We start from the raw sequence: 14,263 nt of genomic DNA, 5'->3' as shown, positions 1-14,263 counted from the left end.
ATGTGTCTATTTCCTGGACAACAGTGGCCATTCGCACTGTGACCTCCTGCACCTCGGTTGTCACTGTGAGTTTGCCAGGCCCAACATTTGAAGAAGTTTCAAGAATTAAACATAAAACAGTTACAGCACATAAACCCACCGACACCCCCAAATTATCCATTTTACATTTCTGTTTGCGTAAAGAATAAACACCACAGTGAGTTTTTAGAGGTTTCAACAATAAAACTTAACTATGGGTTGTAATAAGAGGACGACCCACTGGCTCGATGTGCCGGAGACAGTCTCGACGTGATGGTGGTATTTATCTTCTCATCTACGTCTTGGCAGGAAAGTAAACAAGTATTTCACACACAAGCAAAATATTTTATTAGGAGATTAGGATGCAGTTTAAAAAATGAGCCCATCCCTTAGAACAACAACGTAATTTCTCGAAACTCTTTGTGTAAAAGACTAATATCTGGAGTTATAAACATGACAAGAACTCACAAGTGGCTTGTTTTTTGGTAACCTGTCATCTCTGGTGAGAGACTGGCAGCGCGGAGCGACGAAACACACCTGATGGCAGTCCTTGTAAAACCAGTGAAGCGTGACTGTCTGACGTGAACAAACCCAGAGGGCGAACGACAAAAGAGCACAGTTGGTTACGCGATAACAAATAGCATCATGCCGGTGTCAGTTAGAGCCGCAGCTTGTAGTTTGAAATATTCACACTCGCCCCCGGTGCACCGAAATAAGTAAACAAGCGAAAGGTCAAAAGTGGAGCGAACACCTTTTTGTGTTTGTGGAGGATTTGTGCGCTGGTTGAAGACAGTCAACAGAGCCGGTGTTGAAGACGGTGCACAGACAGTGTATTTGTGTCAGCATGTACGTGGTCGTCTGCCAGGTGAACGTGAATGATTCACTCATCTGCTGCCTCACCCTCCAGGCAGCAGTTCCACCCAGAAACTCCCTCCGTCTCTCTCTCTCTCTCTCTCTCTCTCTCTCTCTCGGAGGTTAAGATCTACCTGTTGTTAACCAGCCTGTGTGTGTTGTGCAGATCGCTGTCTCCTGGTGTGTCAGAGCTGAGCAACGCTCACGCAAAGTTCAGCCTTCCTTTAATTGCGTGCCACCAGAGAACCCAATTTCAGCTCCCAACCCATGTTTTAGCAAAACAGCCGACACAACCCAACGCAGATGAACATTTCACGTTTTCTCGGTGTGTGATTTCCAATCTGACTGGGGCCCGATAAAGCCGACGTCGCTGCTGCTCATTCCCTCAGATCCCCTGCCTCCGTCTCTCCTAATCAGATTTCTCTGGTTGGGTTATTTATCATCGCCGGCTCTGACTGTGAGTGATGCTTGGCTAATGGGTTTAGCATTCAAATCTGCTGGCTTGATGCGACAGAATCCCAACAAGGGTTGTCAGTCCTGTGGCGGCGTCGGCTTCGCAGTGGCGTAAATAAGAGGCAAATGACATTGTTGAAATATGCATTCGCCGCACGCTTGTTTTTACATTTTGGTTCGATTTGTATTGATTTTAAAGGTGTTGGAATGGAAAGAGGAAGGAGCGGGAGACAGTGAGGAAGGAAGGAGTGGTGATTAGGAAAAAAGAAAAAGAACATGAAATGTGATAAAATAGACAATCTGTGCGTTCATCGATTCATGCGTCAAAAAAGAACTATTCATTATTTTTCTTTTCAGGGGTGACAGGACAGGGGAGGAGCGTGACTCACCACATGTGAAACAAACAAAGAAAAAGCAACAAAACAAAGTGCAGCACGGAGACGCTGTGTGACGGTGCGGTGAGCGCACGCACACCAATGACACTGTGCGGTGCTGAATGACAGTTATGGTTATGACAATAATTATAAGTCATAAAGCGACAGCTGTGAGAAACTCTGTCCTCCGTCTTTCTTTTTTTTTGTTTTCACGGCTGCATCTGCGCCGCGTGGTAACATCACGCCGTATGTGGCCGTCACACCGTTTTCCATGTGTTTTTTTGTTTTGTATAATCTGCAGCGATGACAGAACTGTAAATTACAAGACAGCTGTTCGTCAGTCCTCATCCATCTCTGTTCTTTAGTTCTGTGATATGTGGTTGAGTGCGGGGTATATCATTTTGTAATGTTTGATCTGAGACCATGAATTAACTGAGGCAGAGATAATGAGACAGTGTGTGTGTGTGTGTGTGCGTGTGTGTTTGTCAGACTCTTCAGTCTTCACTGACCTGCCACCTGTTCTGTGTAAATAGAGCCATATGTGTGGATGAAAAGCTTTATGTGGCTCAGGGGTAACATTCTGGACACCCAATGTCCCCTCATCCTCAAATGCTGACATCACCTCTAACAATCTGAGGAAGGAAAGACGGAAGGGAGGAGAAAAGGGCATTTACTTTTGTGTAAATCTCTCCTTTTATGTTAGACACTGACTTTTGTTCATGAATGTTGTAAACACTGTTTCTGTCCGTCCTGGGAAAGGGGCCCCTCACTCATGACTCTTTCTGAAAAGTTGTTTTTCTCTGTTCTCACTCTAGTCGAGGATTTAGGGCACAGGATGTCACACCTTGATTGATTGGTTGATGAAGGAGAGAAGGATGGAAGGAAGGTAGATAGGATTGAAGGAAGGTTTAAAATACTCAATACTAAGTTCATTTTAAAGACAATTTGATGATGCAGAGATTTGGACTTTTTTCGTTTTAACCATCAAGTTAGGACATGTAAACCTAATCTGATGTTGTGCAGTTTTGTTGTTTGTTTTTTGTTGGATTTTGCATCTCCAGTGACGTTAACAAATCACAGCTCATCGGTATGATCTGATGTGACGGCAAAGTTGCGCAAACTGCTAATCAGGTAGATTTTGACAAGGTGTGAAGAACTTTCAGAGCAGCGATAGCGTCAATGGACAGGTGGATATGTTTGTGTGTGTGTGTGTGTGTTGTGTCTGATCTGGGCATGTCTCAGCTGATGTTATGCTCTGTGCTGACAAACCAACAGGATGTGCGTGCCTCTTACTGGTTAGGAAGTAAAAAATCACTTGACTGCGTTTCACAATCCATTTAATGTTCAAGTTACACAACACATCATATCACATAATCATAGATTAAATCGCAGATTATAAAGGACACGCATATTCTTTAACAAACACTTTTACCTCTGCACTCTCTGACTCTTTTCACTGCTTTGTAAGTCCTTTCAGTCGTGTGTCTGTCATCTTACTTGTGCTCTCTACTTTCTCTAGATCTGATTATTTTTCCGTCTCTTTTATCTTTGAATAAATCACCAGCCTTATTTAATATCAGCGAATTCTAATTACGTTAAATTATTAATAGTAATCCTTCCTTTTCTTTTAGTCATGCACTGACGCTCCTTGTATCACTCTGACTACCCAACAATATCTTCCAATATAGAAACAGTTTACATCATTCAATAAAAGCTTATATGACATTTAATTGTCACAGCGGGTCCATATTTTGAGCTGTCGTGTGGACTGATGGGTCGACAAAGCCTCCGCGTTCACGTATCATTTTGAGTTAGTGGCAGAACGTGCGTCTCAGCATGACTTCAAGTCTCCCATTTAGCTTTGTAATTACCTTTTTCCAGCTATGACTATTACTTGGGAGTACGTGGAAATCACCGCAGTACGCTAACTCACCCACTTACCCATGCAGACACACAAACTACACATGCACAATCGAACTGTCGGGGCTCTGTCGCGTTTTTAATTAAATTAAAGCTCCACTGTGAGATTTATTTGTATTTATCTGTTATGATTTGTCATTTATTAATTGCTGGAACTCATCCATCTCGCACATTGTAAACTATAGAGGAAAGGAGGTGCTGCCTTGACAGCATGTTTGTTCTGTTGTTGCAGGGATGTGCAAATGCATTAAGGAGCCACTGAGAAATCGCATTGTTCATCCAGCTGCACAGGGGGTGAAGCTAAATGACTGTGAGGAAATCTCTAATTGAATGCAGAAAATTGTTGTCTTGTTACATTTCTAAGTGGAAATGAGTTGTGAGGAGAGAAACGTTTGATATGATGTAATAACTTTTTACGGCTTGAAAAATGACTCATCGCTCTCAGTTTCACTAGAGCATGAGAATGTCTATGAGACCCTTTAAACAGCAAAGTATTTTAATTTAGTAAAATTAAATTAATATTATCCATTAGATCATTGACACAACTTAGAGTCTGAGTCATTGACGTTTATGTGTGTACCTTTGGTTACGTATCAAAAATAATCAGCGTCCATACATGCACACCTGGAAACACATGACCAGTCACTGGCACTGCAGCTAAAAAGCAGCTGTGAGAGAGAGAGAAAGAGAGAGAGAGAGAGAGAGATAGAGCGAGAGAGCGAGAGAGCAGAAAAGCCTCAGTTTCTGTCAATCCAGATTTAAATGCAACCTCAGGGTTTTCAAACTGGAAATGGGCCTGTAGCGTTTCCAGAAGTCTCTCTTGTAGGGGCTTGAAAACTCAGCTGTGTGGATGCCAGTTGTAAACAGAGAAAAAAGGGATGAGCTTTAAAACTAAATTGTAATAGTGTGGATGCAGCCTTTATTCCTGATTCATGAACAAACCAGAGTGTAAAAACGACTTTGTTTACTTTATATAAGGGCTTTCAGGACCACATTTCGCCATGATCACACACACACACACACACACACACACACACACACACACACACACACACACACACACACACACACGCAGAACTTGTACAATCACAGCCTAGTGTTTGTTTCACGGGTTAGTTATACATCCAAGTGTAAATGAAACAGGAGAAGCAGACAGTTCGGCAAATAGAGGTGAATTGAATAAAAGCGTCTTTCTCTTTGTAATGCATCCGCAAATCCAATGCGTCTGCCCCGAGTCACCTCTGCAGCTCACTCTGGGGCTTCCTCTCCTCCCTCTGTGTGTCGAGCTTTCTTCTTCTCGGACTTCACTTCTCCCTCTGCGACTGTTCTCCTCTCTCGACACGAACCGCCACAGTTTACAGTTATTAAACTTGAAACACATTCAAGAAGTGAATATTACACACGTATGGAGTGATCATACCTGCGATCCATCAGCAACACCAAGTCTCTAAACTGAGATTTATTTATATCAAAATGTCACAAGCTCTTACTTTAATAAAGATTTTTGACAGACTCAAAGACGAATGCTCATCCACTCATTTCACACAAGAGACAGAGTGACGGGAGCAGAGGGACGGAGGAGAGTGGGGAGACAGAACGAGGAACTGACAAAAGTCATGAAACTCAATTTTGTTTCATTAAGACTGTCAGAGAATCTCATTTAGTGCATTTTCTGACAGAACAAAACTCATGTGCACGACGGAGAAAAAACAAAGCAAGGACAGTCTATCAAAACAGACATTCATTTATAGGAATTGCCACCGATTATTACTCCGAGCATGTGTTTTGGTTGGGTCAACCAGTTCCTCTGGTGAACCCATGTTCTTTAATTTACATCTGTCTCTCTTTGCCTCTCTGTGCGACGTCAGGGATGTGTGTGTGTGTGTGTGTGTGTGTGTGTGTGTGTGAGAGAGAGAGAGAGAGAGAGAGAGAGAGAGAGAGAGAGAGAGAGAGCGAGAGAGAGAGAGAGAGAGAGAGAGAGAGAGAGAGGGGAAATACACAAAGACAGAATGTGCACTTGTGTCCATGGTTGAGTCCATTCCTCTGTGTGTGTGTGTGTGTGTGTGTGTGTGTGTGTAATTTTGTGACAAGAAAGCCACAGATTATTGCACATGAAATGTTATTCATACAAAGCAGCTCTAGCGTGACTATCCCCCTGCTACAGCACTCAACAGCCTATTGGAGAAACACAACAGAACAAATCTCGGTGAAAATAACTGCAAATCTCAAGCGGGATATTCTCTCTCACCTCTCTTCATTTCTGCTTTTACTTATTTTTTCTGTCCTCTAAGGGGGGGTGCTAGATTGTAGGTGAGAATGAAAGTGTTTCTTCTAATTAACAGGAAGGTTCTACGTCTGTTTACGTGTAATGGCTTACTGTAGCGTACGATAGAGGTTGATGTGTTACTAGAAATCCTTACATGGAAAGAAGACATGTGAAGAAACGAGTGTCAAAACTATGAGGTTTGGTTCAGTTCAGTCTTACAGTGGAGGGATGAAAGACTGAGAATGAATACAGTCCTACAATCAGCTCAAAAGTAAAATACATATAATCAGTGGTAGTGTTATTCTGCAGATCATGAAGGCTTCTCTATCTTCTTAGTGAACTTTCATACCTACTTTGTTTTGACCCAACCAAAGTAGCAGGTGTGAAAGGCATCTAGAACCAAGGTCTGGACAAAAAGACCAACATTTTGTCCAACAGAAAGAGGTGGTCTTGGTCCTGGTAGAACTGAACCTGGGTTCGGTTTGTTTGCAGTGTTACAACCTTGTGTCCTTTGATAGTTTTGACTTTCGGACCAATTGCAAGAAGATGAGAGAATAGAAGAAGAAAAAGAAGTGGAGGCCTTACAGGTCTCTGCAGAAACAGTGGTGCCCAGGCTCGCAAGATGACTTAAAGTGTTTGTCGAATATAATGTTTGAACAATGAGGGTGTACATTTGGGGCATTGACTACAACGACTGACAACTTGTTGAAGCTGGTTGTAAGACCATAATTATATCACAGTAACAACAGTAACTGACTAGTTCATTTTCTACATTTAAACAGAAAAATTAGTACCCACTGAATTGTTTTTTCTGGAGTTACAGGGGTAAACTTTGTTGCAGCAGAATCCAATACAATTGAAGTCAATGGTCCTTCTCCAGATGTGATAAAACAAAAAAAAAAACACAACATGCCTCCATACTGCTCGTGTGGTGTCATGCAAGTGTCCGCAAGCCCCAACATTCATATTTGAATCGAAAACAGGGCATTTACACCATGATTAAAGCCTAAATGTCCACAGGAAGTGGTTAAGCTAGCGGCCATAGCCACACGATGGTGTGTCCGAGGGTCCGTGAATGCACCTCGTAGGAAGAAATCAGAGGACATTTAGTCTTAAAACACGGTGTAAATTATGCCGTTTCGAGTCGAATTTGAATGTCGGGGCTTAAGGACACTTGGACGCCCCTTAAACTCCAAAAGTGTCTTGTGGACTCAAACACTTCACCCACCCCTCCATCGGCATAGTGGTGAGTAGATAATGAGCTAATTTTCTGTGAACTATCCCTTTAAGCGATATGATCATAGGACATAAGCAGGAAATTCCAACAACTGCGGAACTTTGTAAGCTGAGACTTTGTCAATTAAGAAACTACAGGTATCTATCTATAGGATGTTACTTCACCCACGCACAGGGACAAACAGCTGCTTTTGCCTCTTTCTTACGACAACCCCTGTCGACATGTTTGTTATTGTCAGCAACTTTTGACTCTGCTCTGCCCTCTAGTGGATGTACTGCTTAACAACCATGCCAACATGAGGACGCATGGACGTATGTGGCCGCTGATACATGGTTTGAAATGGACGTATTTCTATTTGTACATAAAGGCAGCATAAATGAACCTCCAGTGAAGATAAACTGTATCGACAAACAGATGAACACACACACGGACACTGAGTTTACAGACCCATCTCCCCACTGAATCACACACCCGTTGACAAGACAATTATCTTCCTACTCCCTTTACATCTCTCATATGTCTTCAACTTAACTCCAGAGTGTGACCACATGCAAGTCACAATCTGCCCTGTGCTGCTTTCAAATAAGGATGCAGCTGATATTTGATGTCTGCCTCTGCTGCACAGGCGATCCCGTTCTCCGGCAAATGTCTTTCAAGTGCCACACAGACATCAAACAGCATTTGGAGCTGACTTGGCTCATTGCACGCGGCACACTTATCATGAATCACTAAAGCAGACTCCTACAAACGCCTTCTAAAGTGGATATTTTCAAAAACCTCCAGGTTCTGTGGACATATAAGTATTTGGGAAACAATGACATCACAGCTAACCTGGCACATGCCCGCTTTTGCTTTGTGTGATGAGCGTGAGGCAGAAACGACAATGGCGGGCGGCTATATAGCGGTTTCTCTAGGGTTGGTTAGCATGACTAGGACTGATTACAAGTTTGCAGCTAAATTTGGCATTACTGCATTACATTAGCATTAGCAGCATTCACAGGTGTCTGCCCCATGCAATACTACTTGGACCACAGCATTCTTCTCTGGTACTTGACTGATCGTTGATGTAAACTTTATCTCCACTTGCTGGCCTGGCAAGTGTTCATAGTAATTTTTTTGCAGTGGTGTATACAAGGCCATAATAGCATAAGGAAAAATCGACAGAGTTCAATATGCTGATGTGGCGCCACAGCAATCAAATTCTGCTCAATCAAATTATTAGCCTGATTAACAAAAGCTACCATATAATCCAGTTAAAAAAACATAATAAACAGGACTTGATTATTTTGAACCCAATGTGTTTCCTGTCTGTTGGTACATATTCTCAAAGTGCAGGGACGATTGGAGAGATAAACGGCTGTAATTTCATTGCAGTGAAGAAGCGCACATAAACAAGCAGCCCTCATTCTTACTTCATCACACTTCTGTTTCCCCCCCGCTCGTGCATTGTTTCCCTTATTTAACTGGGCTCTCCCCCTCTCAGCGTGTCGTTTGCATCTCCTTCTCTCCGTGTCAGTTACATCCTCTCATCCCAGCTCCTGTGTTTTTTTTCTCCTTCGATCTTCTCGTCTATTTCGAAGCTGGATCTTGTTATTTTTTTTCTCCCTCACTTTGTTTTTTCTCAGCTTCTCATCTTTTTTATTTTCTTCCTGGTCGCTCTCTGTGATTTCTTCCCTCAGCTGTTCTGGGTTTGTCTGTGAAATCTCTGTGATCTCTATGTGAGTTGTTTATAACTCCTAAATGTGCCACTTCCCTATCATGACTCATTTTCCCAGAGTAACAGCGCAGAGAGGAGCGCACTCGTTTTCATGGTTCTCTGGCACACTTTTTTATTTCACCCTAGATTATTTTTATGGCAGTTCAGTTTTGTCAGATGTTATATAGCGAGAAGTGATAGGTAAAATGGGAAAAGCTTTTCTCTGTATTTTCCCCGTGGTAATGGTTTTAAGCTGTGGTTACATATCTTTTACTTCTTTTTCTCACCCTTTGATTTGTGCTGCCGTGGTGAAAATGCTCCTGGATATCACATTCAAGGAAAAGAAACCACTTTTTTTGTGATTAAGTAAATTGAATACGTATATTATTGGATGTAAGCTCCTTGTGTCATAACAACAGCTCTCATGCTCCAAAAAGAAAAAAATGCGAAGCACAACCACAGCTCATTGCTTGGATAAAACTGTGGTAATATATTGATGCAATAACAAAAGGCAAAACTGTTTTGTGGTAACGTTCGGGCCGGTGTGTTGATGCTAATGTTGTTATATCTGTGTATCGGTACATTTTAAACCTGCATCACTCAGTCAGAACTTCAGGCAACAAGCTGATTCATACCAGTGATTATTTCCATACACATTTTGTTGAGGTAGTAGCTCAGTTCTGCTCAAATGAATAAAGGGGTAAAGCATTACAACACATTAGAACAATGCATTTGAAGCCACACATTTGCACGGGTGAATATTAAAAGGATTTTTCAAATTTGGTTTTCCTTCAGAAGTGCTGCTCGGTGGCTGTCGCCCATCGCTCAGCTCATACAAGAGAAACATCTTCACTGTGTAGAAACGAACCATATTTCAGTCTAACACTATAGCCTTGTATCTGAAAAGAGAAGACAGAACAGACAGCTGAAAGAATGGCCTCTGTATTCTGCCTTTGACGCTTATGATGCCTGCGACTTTTTAACCCCAGATTTCATTGGACGAGGGGGTCCCCCCTCTGCGTCCGTCTCCTCTTTCTCATTCGCTCTCTCCTACGCCTGTCACACACACGGCTGAGCCCTCCCCTCCCCACCTCTCTTTCTCTGTCTCATTACCTCTCCCTACCTCTCGCACAATATCGTTCCCTTTCTTCCTCAGTTGCCTGCGGTAATTTTCAGTTGCTGAATGTGCTGGCTCTGTAGCGTGTGTGTGTGCTTACGTCGTGTGTGTGTGTGTTTGGAGCAGGGATGGCAAAGACAGCAAAGATCCAGTGAGGAGGACGAAGCAATAGAGAGAAACAGGAGGAGAGTTGAACAAGAGAAAGCAGCGATGGAGAATTGTACAGCTAGATGTTGATTCTGCCCCACTGACCTTCTACCCTCCTGGTCCTTACTTATTTCCTTCCTGTGTCTTTTCTTTTGAACTCTGTATTAGTCTCTTTAGAGTGTCATGCTCCATTTAGCCCTGTTGCCTAACGACCCCTTAAGTCCACATATTTTGCAGCAAAAGAATGCACGCTGAGTTTGGCAAATATATAACTTTTTGGAATCCTCTCTCTTTGTTTCTGTGGGTCTCTGTAAACATTCCTTCTCTCTGTACCTCAGCTGTCTAGTATGACCGCCTCCCTCTCCTCTAGCATGTAATTCAAGAGGGAACAGTGAAAAAAAAAATCCCCCGGTAGTGTGACCCACCGTTGAACTTTTGCTAGCTTTGACAGATCGCTGCAACACAGGCCTTTCATTTCATCTGCGAAAAAAGGGTCTCTCCCTCTCCCCGCTTTTTTTTTTTTATGTGTCGTGTCTTTCACCGCAAATGGACGGCAGTAAAAAGATCAAGTCCAGCGCCATTAACGTGTGTGATATGTGAGCTTTGTGCGTGTTTGTCCACCTCGGTCCCCCATTGATGTATATGATGATTGTGTGTGTGTCTGCATGAGGCCCATTTATGAGATAAGAGCAGCTACGGCGGAGATAAGGGGGTGCGCAGAGAGGCTTTGTTTTGGTCAGACGTGGCGAGAGGTGTCACAGACTGTTATAATGATTCATTTGGTCACACTTTAAACACCTCTTACTGTGAAAGTGCACCCTGAAACAGCCCATGAGATCCCTGCGAGTGTATGGATTCCTACACTTGTAACTGAAAGCAATTGTCCATAGCATTAAAAAAAGGAGAACCAAGTTGAATATGATCATATAAGAAAGATGCCTCAAGCAACTTAATCTTCATTGAATTAATAATCTACAAGTAGATTTTTCTTAAAACGAAAGTAAAGAAATGATAGTTTTGTTTTCAGATGACCCTCAGTCCCTAATAGACACAGATATGGCAGATTTACCACAAGACCATTTGGGCGTAGGACCTTGTTTGCACTGTTCATATCTTTTATGTAATGACATTCAGAGATGTTCTGATACTAAAACCAGGATCGGAAAGGCCCCTGATAGACGCAAATCTGTGTACTGATACCAATATCTCATCTTTAAAGTATATTAGTTTCACCCAGACACAATATTACTACAATCTTCTTTCCCCGCAAATCACATCTTCGCTGCTCAAAAACAGCATTTGCACTGCACTGCGACTGGAAAGAACCGTTTCTGTAGTAGTGTGAGCCAGAGCTATCTAAAAAGTCATTGTAAAATGGCAACTTGTACAGTATGCAAGATTTCAGTCAATACTCAGGTATTTTTTTTTAAAGGAAGTAATTGTTGGTATTACTGTTTTTCAGTTATGACTGTCAAACTAGATAATAAATGGTATTCATTGTCTGTATGTATTTGTTTTTCAAAGTGGTTTTACCTGAACCAGGCCATACAACAATGTTACAAATCATTACTTCAATGCAGAGTAAGTATCATACAGCTGTTGTGTAGTATAAGCTGATATTTAGGCCGATATTTAAAGCCCAGGTATCGGAACATCTTTGGTGATATTAGTATCCTGTATCCCTGTGCATTCAAAATTTCATGTTCTGACATGAATTTGTTTTTAAAGTTAATTTCTTTTCATCTCCGCATAGAAAAAAAGATTTAAGGGCAGCTATACCCCAGAGCTATACAAGAACTTAACATTCTCATACATTGACACACAACACAGCACCTTATATATAGGTATATGCTTGTATCGTATTCGTTTATTTACGTTAATTAAACTCTTGCCCTTTAATTAGTACAGTTTCCTTTGGTAAAATGTCTGTGAATACAACATTTATTTGTATTTTAGTGAACAGAAGATTTCTTATTATTAATGGTTCCTATATTTAGAAATGCACTTTGGAATTATGCACTGTTGTTTCATGGTGGATTAAGGAGCTGCTAAACCACACTTAAATCTACCAGTTGTCCACCTCAAGTACTTTCTTCATATAAAGCCGTGAATTGCCTGGTTTTCAAAGATGTTTTTAATCATAATTATTATCACTATGAAATACAGTACAGGGGCATAGTGAAGCATTTCCATTATTTGTAATGGTAAGTTCCATTATAAATCCTTGCCAGGCCAGTATGAACATAACGGTCCTTTTGTTGTGGACAAAATGAAAGGTTATGGCGATGGAGAGGGAAAATAAAGGTTATAAATGAAATTGAGTATTTCCTGCATGAGGACATTTAGGAGATTGAGATTGTAATCATTAAGGTTGTGGCTGACAAAGAGTAAAATGGGCACGGGGGTCTATTGTCTACCCTAAATGAAAAAGTAAGGACTTGACATTGCAAAGGTTAGAGTTATGGTAAGAGTGAAGCAAGGAAAAGAAAGGAGGGGTGTGGATAGAGATAGATGGATGGGAGGAACGAAGGTGGAGGGGGAGGAGATGATGGAGAAATGGAGAAGGAAATAAGGGAGGAAGTCGAGGGAGGGGAGAGTAAGGGAGAGCTGGAGGTTGGGAGCTGACAGTGAGAAAGACCTGGTCAGGTTGCTCTGAGAGGTCTCAGGAAGGTCAGTCATTTGATACAGTGAACTGACCTGTCCACAGGGTCTCTCTCTATCTCTCTATGTAAAGTAGGCTCTCAAGATGAAGCGCTGGCAAGACGCCTCACTCCTTTACCTCCCCTAAAATTCTCCTCCCACCCTGTCCTCTCCTGCTCTCTCCTGTCATCTTTCCCTCACCCCCGCCTAACCTCTTACTGACTCCCTCCCACGGTTCGTATTTTCCACACAGTGTTGCACTGAGCAAACTACACGTTGCAAAGAATACATCGAGGAACGATTTTCATGATGTTTTTGGGTTGTCTCCCTGTACATCTGTCCGTCTGTCCCATTCTTGTGAACACAATATTTCAACAACGCCTTGAGGGAATTTCTTCATATTTTGTTCAAACATTCAGTTGGACTCAAGGATTAATGGATTAGATTTTGGTTTTCCAATGTCAAGATCGTCGTGACTTCACAAAGAACATTTTTTGCTTTGTGATCACAATATCTCCAGAAACGCTTTGAAAGAATTTCTTCAAATTTGGTACAAACATTCACTAGAACTTGCTGATTTGATTATGGTGGTCAAAGGTCACTGTGTCCTCACTGAGCACATTCTTTGCCTTGTGAACAGGATATGTCAAGAATACCTTGAGGGAATTTCTTTAACTTTAGTACAAACGTTCACTTGTATTTCCCAATGAATTGATTCGAATTTGGTGGTCAAAGGTCAACATCTATGGGACCCTTACACAACATGTTTTTGATCTTGTGAACGGAACATCTCAAGAACTCTTTGTGCAAATTTATTAAAATAAGCTACAAATGTTCATTTGGACTCAAAGATTCACTGATTAACTTTTGGTGGTCAAATGTCAAGGTCACGGTGACCTTATAAAACCTTTTAAGCCTCGTGAATGTGTTACTTTAAGAATACCTTGAGAGAATCCTTTCAAATTTGGCACAAATATTCACACAGACTCACACATTAACTGATTGGAATTCAGGCGATATCTCAAGTCTGCCTTCAAGGGATTTCTTCAAAAGTTCACCAGTTGTCACTTGGACTCAAAGATGAATTGATTAGATTTCAGTGGTCAATGGTCAAAGGTCATGTTGACCTCAAATAGTCTGGAAAAAGAAATATATCTAGACTGAAACTGCAATGTTGGGCAAAGGCATAAAACCACAGGGCAGTAAGTAAAATAGGGTCTTCTGTTAATTTTGTATTGAGTCCACCACTCAATTTATTTCTGTGGACGCAGTATGTCCTCCCTCTGTGTTGTCTGTCTTCACTTTAGGGTGACTCTCAGGGTTTTATCCCTGTCACCAAACAGCCTTGTAATGTTAGGAGTTGGGTTACTGGTTTTTATGTGGTAATAACAGATGATGGATGAAATGCTGCAGTGACATCTGACAGAATTGTGTTTGGCGTGTTTTGTTTGAGATGGTTCTTTTTATGCCAAAATACATTTCAAAATAGCTGACTGAGGTTTTTCGAAATGTGCACAAGAGTTTTATTGAAAGCGCTGCCTGG

At 41.7% G+C, this 14,263-nt stretch overlaps 1 long non-coding RNA gene across 1 annotated transcript in view; it reads left to right on the top strand.

The window, feature by feature from the left end:
* Positions 1–14,263, top strand: part of LOC124852283 — a 108,119-nt gene that overhangs the window by 26,498 nt on the left and 67,358 nt on the right. Inside the window, exon 4 of the long non-coding RNA XR_007032897.1 lies at positions 1,681–1,781. This is a non-coding gene — a long non-coding RNA (uncharacterized LOC124852283). The remainder of the gene's footprint in view (positions 1–1,680; positions 1,782–14,263) is intronic.

This window comes from Hippoglossus stenolepis, chromosome 8 (assembly GCF_022539355.2).
Source record: "Hippoglossus stenolepis isolate QCI-W04-F060 chromosome 8, HSTE1.2, whole genome shotgun sequence".
Taxonomy (NCBI): domain Eukaryota; kingdom Metazoa; phylum Chordata; class Actinopteri; order Pleuronectiformes; family Pleuronectidae; genus Hippoglossus; species Hippoglossus stenolepis.
This window is presented reverse-complemented; position numbering and strand designations above follow the sequence as displayed.